The sequence below is a fragment of the Puma concolor genome, chromosome B2, assembly GCF_028749965.1.
Source record: "Puma concolor isolate L17-30 chromosome B2, mPumCon1.1.hap2, whole genome shotgun sequence".
Taxonomy (NCBI): Eukaryota; Metazoa; Chordata; class Mammalia; order Carnivora; family Felidae; genus Puma; species Puma concolor.
The window spans coordinates 14,730,225-14,736,716 of NC_141671.1; the positions used below are offsets into that span (position 1 = coordinate 14,730,225).

The 6,492-nt window shown below is 46.5% G+C and overlaps 1 long non-coding RNA gene across 1 annotated transcript; it reads left to right on the forward strand.

Moving 5' to 3' along the window:
* Nucleotides 1-275: 275 nt before the first annotated feature.
* On the forward strand, nucleotides 276-5,562 carry LOC147580749 (uncharacterized). The gene is made up of 3 exons (XR_015251052.1): nucleotides 276-389; nucleotides 1,458-1,641; nucleotides 4,081-5,562. It is a non-coding gene; the product is annotated as an uncharacterized LOC147580749 (long non-coding RNA).
* Nucleotides 5,563-6,492: the final 930 nt, after the last annotated feature.

Sequence of the window (6,492 nt, forward strand, 5' to 3'; positions counted from 1 at the left end):
AAATCCTTACCTAATATTTTTCTCCAAGTATAAAATTTTCACGCGATTTTTAGTCGCGTTTCTACCGCAGCCGATCAAACAGTATACGTATTTCCGTGACTAGCACAAACACGCAGTGAGAGAGGTGGACAAGAACCGTGTGGGGCAGCTGGGGATAGAGTCCTGTTCTGGATGCCCCGGGGAGACCCAGGCTGCTCTCTGAGATCACATTCTAGAAACAGTGGGTGACGTGTACGTTTGAGAAAAAAACATCGCAAAGAGTCATCCAACCCCAAGGATGATTAAGGACAAACAAATATAATCCTGTCTGAGAACGTAGGAGATAACAGTGGACAAGGTGGATATTTCACTTCAAGGGTCCAGGATATATATTTAGAACTGGCTTCCAGGTAGGTAAAATTTGAGCCAGACTTTAAAGGGGTAGAAGCGACTTCAGGATGATAGAGGCTCTTCTTCTCCTGGAAGAATGTCAGATCGTTCGGACAAGATCTCAGATCACATTTCGTTTGCCTCATCTTTATTTATTCAACATGGCTGATCCCAGAAGCCTTGTGAATTTCAGCAGAAACAAACAAACAAACGCGAAAACCACGGCTGACCCACTTTGAAAATATGGAAACTTAACGTTTTTTTTCCCTAAGGCTTTGACCAAAGTTTTTTTAAGTCTAAAAATGGACTCTCTTCAGGCTTGAAAACCATTACTCAATATTTTAAAGTGGGTGCAATTTCACAAAATTACTTAGGATTTGACCAAAACGTCTAATACTTATTTACTACCTTTGATCTGGCGTGAAAACTACATTTCCCTTTTTCAAATAGGAGTCAATCAGAAGGACTCAAAGACAGGCCAGAGGTGGGTGAATTTCAGAGGCACTCGCCTCTTCCAGTGAGGATTTCTGCTCTCCATCCTGTTCAGAGCTTGGTGTAAATGCAGACAAAATGTGCTCATGCAAGCATGTATGTTCCATGTCATTAGAGCTGGAAACTTCTCTAAGGGAGGATCAGTACACTCCCCTGCTGTCAGGTTAGCACCAAAATGTTCCATGGGGGAAATACGTATACGGGAGGCTTTTCATTGTCTCCTTTATTTTCTTTGCATTACATGGAAAAGCTATCAAGACGCATCCTTCGAAGGAGCAAGGCTTCTGCATCTTTGCAAGTATACGGTTTATCGGGGGTGGGGAAGGCGGGTACGGAGGCTTTGTGAGCCTCATTGCCCTCAAAAGTGCTTTCCGGGTTCACAGGTGGAGACGAAATGCCCGGCCGTGCTGATGTCACTCCTGATGAGGCCAGGCAGCGATCCAAACCTGCAGATCAATAGGGACGCAGATAACTGTACCAGGCTGCCTTCCCTGATTTCACTTTCTCCCCAGTCACACAGCCCCTCACTACGGTCATGCAGGTCAAAGGAGAGATCATGCCTAGGTTTCAGATACATACAACTCTTGTCCCTGCAGAGCCGACCGTCGTGAACTCCCGACGAACAAATGGAAAACGTGGCTCGCCACCCCAGTCCGGACAGCATCGTCATCACGGCGTGCACCCAGTAGCCTTGCTTTTTGCAGGCTGGGCACTTCCATCAGGCCAGCTCCACGGGCATGAGACGCCACTGGCACTCTTGGATTCCTGACTCTGATTGCGGTGTGTGAGTGGGGGGGCGGGTGTAGGTTGGGAATGTTTTTTTGGATGCTTCGTCAGAGCTTGCTCTAAACATTCATGGAAAAGGACAAGGCCCTCATTCTTCCACCACGGCTCACCCTCATGTTAAGTGAGATTCCTCCAGGGGCACCTGGGTGGCTCAGTCAGTTGAGCGTCCAACTTCGGCTCTCGTCATGATCTCGCGGTTCGTGGGTTCGAGCCCTGCATCGGGCTTGCTGCTGTGGGTACAGAGCCCACTCTGGATCCTCTGTCCCACCCCCACCCCCCATCTCTCTGCCCCTCCTCCACTCACACTCTCTGTCAAAAATAATAAATAAACATTAAAAAAAAACCCGAGAATATTCTCCAGACAGGCCTTTCTGCACTGCTTCTACCGATGAGAAGTATTTATCGGAGGGCAGGCTTGGAGGTTCACAGAAGCCTTGGAAGTAGGAGCTTGTCTGAGCGCTGGACCTCAGTCTTTCTTGGGTGGATGCGGCCAAAACCCCAGACTTGAAAGCAAATAATCATCTTGGAGCCTACTAGACATTTTGTTTCCCAGATGGATCATTTCCACCCATCTGGACAATTTGGACTATTTAATCGGATTGGGGGCTTACAAACTGGGATTAAAAATAAACAAAACCCAAACCTCTCTCACTTTTTGGTCCACAAAGATATCCTTAGCTGTACACTCTCTGCTATTCAATCAAGCAGGTAAGAAACAGGACATTGAGAGGGCTGAGAACTGCTCTCGCTCACTCTTTAACAGTGCTTGTCTGGATGCTTAATTAAAATCTTTTCGTCCACCAGTAGTGTTCTCTTCTCGTGCCTGGTCATGGGGTGGAGACATGTCAGTCCCTGGGCAGTTCTAAAGCCCCAGGGCATGGGCTAGCAGAACCGACTGGTGGGCAGAGCTGAAAGAGTCCCTAAATTAAAAAGGGATACTCAGCACTTCTCTTGAAAAGAGTTTAGCGTAAATGTAACTTGTTATCAACTTCATATATGTACACAAATTGCAAGGTCAAAGAGTACTTACTACAAGACATATAAAGAGAAGAGTATCTTATGCCTCTAAACCCAACCCCATGCCCCAACCGCCAGGCAAGCAATTTTTCATTCTTCTAGCGTTACTTCTGGTACTTAGCTCTGCTTTTCTAATGACCATGCTTGTTATTTGTTTATTTTTCCAAGTTAGATGTTATCTATTGACTTTTTGTATCAAAGGATATATGGAGAATCTTGTAGGGAAAATCTTATAGACACCCACAGACACCCATACTGTGCATGTTCTCCCCACATCCTCATCATATGATAATACACGGTCACCTTACAATTAGGTGTTTACATGTGACCATAGAAATTCTGTTCACAATGGAGATATATAGTTATAGCACATTTCTTTCTTCCCCTCCTCCTCCCTTCCTTCTTCTCCTTCTCCCTCTCCTCCTCCTCCTCCTCCTTCTTCTTCTTCTTCTTCTCCTTCTCCTTCTTCTCCTTCTCCTTCTTCTTCTCCTTCTTCTCCTCCTTCTCCTTTTCTTCCTTCCCCTCCTCCTTCTCCTTCTCCTTTTTCTTCTCTTTCTCCCCCTCCTCCCTCCTCCTCCTCTTCCTCCTCTTCCTTCTTCTTCTTCTTCTTCTTCTTCTTCTTCTTCTTCTTCTCCTCCTCCTCCTTCTCCTTCTCTTCCTTCTCCTTTTCCTTCTCTTTCTTCTTCTCCTTCTCCCCCTCCCCCTTCCCTCCTCCTCCTCCTCCTTCTTTGTCTTCCTCCTCTTCATCTCCTCCTTCCCTTCCTCCCTACTTTGCTTCCTTCCACAACTTTCCTGGGGCTAATAACTGGTTTATTCACTGTTCAATGTTCTATGTTCTATAACTAATACTTCCACCAGATTCCTCAACGAAAGAGATCCTTTGATTTTCTTGGAAATGTCTCCCCTGGAGCCCTCCACCTTCTCTAGACTTGATACACGGCTATTGTCCTGGTATATGTCCTCATCATCCTCTGGAGAATTTCAATGGCCGCTCTCATTTTGGGGATCCCCTGTTCCTGCACCCCATGTCTTCCTTTCTTAGTTTATTCTCTTGTTTTGGTGGAGCATGGGCACCAAGCCATTGAAGGCAAAGTTTTAGGCATTGCATATTTGAAAATGTCTTGATCACTTGGGTGGGACAGAATTTTCGGTTGGAAAAACTTCTTAGAACTTCAAAGGGCATTGCTACACCATCTTCCAGCTTACAGCTTTGCCGCAGAGAATCCACTAGCGATCTGGGTTCCTGATCCTTTCTAACTTGCTTTGAAAGCTTTGGGGGCCTTCAGAATTTTCCGATTCTCTTGTTTTGTGTTGTATCTTATCCGACCCTCCTTTGTGTCTGCTATCCTCAAGCCCAAGGCGCCTTTGCTTGAATTTCTCTAGAAATTAAACTTGTTTTTTTTTCCTTTTCTGCAGGAATGGGGTGGTGAAGTCAGCTGGTGCCGTAAGACTTTCCATCAGCCTTCCTGCTGGCACCTTGATCACAGACTATTGCCTGTAGAACTGTGAGACCATAAATTTTGGCTACCCAGTTTATGGTACTTTGTCACAGCAGACCTAGGAAGCTCATATACCACCTGAAATTTGACCCTCTCTATAAAGTTGATCCATAAGAATTATGCCTGTGTCCAAAATCAGTTTGATCAAATTCAGTTTTTTAAAAAATTAACCATTGATCAGAACATACCAGTGAGGGTTCCTGGGCATGTACTTCTGTCTGTTAACCCGGCTTTGTCACCAGAACCTGGTGCATTAACCCTTCCCCTTTGAAGGGAAGCACATGGTCCTTCCCACTTTGACTAGTCCCTCTGATGCAAGGACCACTGAGCAATCCGTGTTCCCTCCTCCTGGAATTGGGCAAGAGGCCACAGTGTGTATCGTTCGCTGAGCCTGAGGCCTTGACAACAGCAGACAGCAGGGTGAGGAGCTCAGATGGCTAAGCCATGGGTCTTCTTAGGATGGGCAGGATATGGTGGCACCGGAAGGCCGAGAGTGTCCAGCAAGGAGAAGTCAAGCTCAGAACCCTCGGTGGCACACGTGCAAGACTGGGCAGGAGAAGAAGAACCAGCAGAGGAGGCTGAGAGGCAGTTGGCAGAAAGGTGGCAGGAAAGCCAGGGAGAAAACATCTTAGAAGCCAAGGGAGAAGGGCACTCATAGCGAGGGCAGCCTGTGCCCCTGGAAGGCCACAAGGTGAGGACCAAGACGAGGCACTGAATTTGCAGACTGGGAGCCACCGGCTTTTAGACACGCTATCTCTGGGCCACGGAAGCTGGGTTAACGTGGAACGAGAGATGGGCCAGAGGTGGTGGAGAGGAGAGACTACAAGTGGACATTTTGAAGGGATCTCATGGTACAAGGAAAGAGAAGACAGAGGCAGCATTAAGGAGGGGGTTGTTCTCCTGGTTTATTAGTTTATTTTTAACATTGAGGAAAGAATGAAATGTTTGTGTTCCGAGGAGAGAGGAGAGACAGAAGCAGAAAGAGAGAAGAGATCATTAGGAAGGAAAGTCCCAGTGGAAGAGGCAGGGGCATGAGCTCAACGATGTTGAAAGGACCATCTCCACTGAGCTGAGAAAGAAGCACATGCAGATACAGACTCAGCTGAAGGGCTTTGGTTGGGGGGCAGGGGCAGGCAGGAGACCGGCAGAGCTCTGGGCTTCATTTTGATAGGAAGTAAGTAGGAAGAAAGGTCAAGGGAGTCCTGGTTCCTTCCAATACTGTGACTTAGCACAAACTTCTGGCTCCCTTGCCCAAGACCATGTTGGAGAAACAAAAGAGGGAGACAGAAGGAAACAATGAAATAAAATTTGTTAATATAAAGATTTTAAAAATGACTTGAAAAAAAAAAAAAAAACACCTCCAAGTAGCTCATGGGTTGAAGAAATCACAGTGGGAAATTTAAAAAACACGAAAGGCGGCGCCTGGGTGGCTCAGTCGGTTGGCGTCCAACTTCGGCCTCAGGTCACGATCTCGCGGTTCGTGACTTTGAGCCCCATGGTGCTGACGGCTCCGAGCCTGGAGCCTGCTTTGGATTCTGATTCTGTGTCTCCCTCCCTCTCTATTCCCCTCCACCCCCCACCATCCTTCTCTATCTCAATAAGAAACATTAAAAAAAATTAAAATAAGTAAAATAAAAAATACAAAGGACCGCGTGATAACGAAAACCCTACGCACTGGAACTTGTGTCGTGCAGTGAAAGTGCGAGCACAGTAAAGTCACAACATTAAACGCTTCTAGGAGTAAAGAAGAGAAGCTGAAAATGCATGCCCTATGTTGTCTAGCTTAAAAGGTTAGAACAAAAGAGTAAACCCAAGAAAGAGGAAGGAACAAGATTACAAAAAATGACAGTAGAAAGCAATGAAGCCATGATTGAATAGAGAAGAACAATAAAACCGAAAGTCGATTTCTCTGGAAAGACAAAATAATCTCTGGCAATCCCCATCAAGAGCAAGGAAAGGCAAGGGGCGCCTGGGGGGCTCAGTCGGTTGAGCGTCCGACTTTGGCTCAGGTCACGATCTCACCACTCGTGAGTTCAAGCCCCGCATTGGGCTCTGTGCTGATGGCTCATGACCTGGAGCCTGCTTCGGATTCTGTGTCTCCCTCTCTCTCTGCCTCTCCCCTGCTTGCACTCTTTCTCTCTCTCTCAAAAATACATAAACATTAAAAACAAAAAAAGAGGAAGAGGAGGCAGGGGCATTAGCACTGTCACTGTGAGTAAAAGGGGACATGGGACAGACAAGCAGGGTCCAAACAATAGGGTAGTGCAGAACACATCAACGAGTTTGTGTCAACAAATTGAAAATGTAGACAGAGTGGACGAAACAATAC